At 38.6% G+C, this 1,625-nt stretch overlaps 1 long non-coding RNA gene across 1 annotated transcript; it reads right to left on the reverse strand.

The window, feature by feature from the left end:
- Nucleotides 1–336: 336 nt before the first annotated feature.
- LOC126755250 (uncharacterized) lies at nt 337–1,130 on the reverse strand. Its single transcript, XR_007666472.1, has 3 exons — nt 835–1,130; nt 679–780; nt 337–618 (listed from the first exon to the last, which is right to left on the reverse strand). It is a non-coding gene; the product is annotated as an uncharacterized LOC126755250 (long non-coding RNA).
- Nucleotides 1,131–1,625: the final 495 nt, after the last annotated feature.

The following is a 1,625-nucleotide window of genomic DNA, read 5'->3' on the forward strand; positions in this document are numbered from 1 at the left end:
AAGCATGGAAATGTACGTTAAAGCAACCGGAAAAGCGTAAATACGTATGTATTGTACTCATAGCATGTATTTTTTGAAGTACTACGAGTTAATTTCCATTATTGAACATTAGTCTAAGCGAAGCATATAAGAATATGTATATAAATGACAACTGCACGAAGTTCAATCAATCGGCAATTATTAAAATAATAAGTATTTATGATTTAGGATTTCAGCAAACGCTTCTCACAACATTTGATTTTTGCACGTTTACATCGAAATATTTGTTAATCTGGCCTAATGTTAACGTCATATTTACTTGTGCGTCATTTTTTTTCATTTTATGGTTGTGTTATTAAATCAACTTACCCCCAGAGTTGCTTTCCTTACGTTCAATCTTCCATCCTTTGTACCATTGGTGGATGCTTCCAACACGTTATCACCATGCCAAGCCAGCGATTGGCACGAATGCAACAGCAGCTGGATTGTAACCGAGCTTCTTGATGGATGAGGATACTTCCTTCTGGACTTCCCCATAACAAGTCTCACTGTATGGTGGTTTAGACGAATCCATCTTGTTGACACCAACGATCAGTTGTTTCACACCAAGGGGAAAGCAAGAAGAGCATGCGCACGAGTCTGAAAATAAAGGAGAATATTTTAATAAATCTGCAAATTTCATTATCTTCACTTACTTACCTTTTCTGCTGCCAGCAAACAGGGGACAACACATCAATGTTTTCTCGCCGGGGCCTCCAGATACCTCCTTTTTGATTTCTTCATGCGATCCTGCCAGGAAGCCTGAAAGAAAATATTCAAATAAATATGTAAATTCAATTATTTTTACTCACTTACCTTTTTCTGCTGCCGGGGTTAATCTGCGCACGTGTGCGCACTTAACCAATAATTAAAAATGTCATTCATGACATAAGGTGATCCCAGCACGGCACCAAACTTCCACAAGTCGTCGCCAATACGCTTGGTGCTCGGCGCGGATGTATACTCCCGCATTATGACCCAACAGGTCATGCCACAAACATTTGGGCAGCTCCTCGCTCAGGGCTCCATATTCGGCTGGGTGCTTTCGGGTACGGCCCGGTACTAAATTAAGCTATTTTAGTATTGTTTTTTTTTAACTTATTCTATTGTTTTTTTTTGCATTCCTATTTAGAATAAGTATTGTTTTTTGGATTGTTATTTTAAAAAAATATAATTATAATAACAAATAAATGAACTTAAACTATTTTCTATTTAGCTGTACTCATATTGTGCCATAAATTTGTACATCGTTGTGGTGGTCGATGGACATGTAATTTTTTTTTTTTGTTGCTCACCGCAAGGGGGCCGGTATGTTTAGGCCAGCGCCTAATTTCTTTTTACCACCCCTAGTGAGTATATAACAAACCATTGCCAGTTAGCTGTTAATAGTTTTCACTCAACTGTTAATAACTTTCACTCAACTGGCAATGGTTTCGTTGAAAACTCCCGCTTAGCAAGCGACCCTGCTAGTCGCGCACTTTTACTTTTTCCTAGAGAGCGAAGGAAGTAAGACGTCGTCCACCGGCCACCACAACCAGCATCACCACAAGCACAAACCAGTAAGTAATTTTTGGTAATCACGATTTAATAAAGAACCAACACTTTAA

Source organism: Bactrocera neohumeralis, chromosome 4, assembly GCF_024586455.1.
Source record: "Bactrocera neohumeralis isolate Rockhampton chromosome 4, APGP_CSIRO_Bneo_wtdbg2-racon-allhic-juicebox.fasta_v2, whole genome shotgun sequence".
Classification (NCBI taxonomy): domain Eukaryota; kingdom Metazoa; phylum Arthropoda; class Insecta; order Diptera; family Tephritidae; genus Bactrocera; species Bactrocera neohumeralis.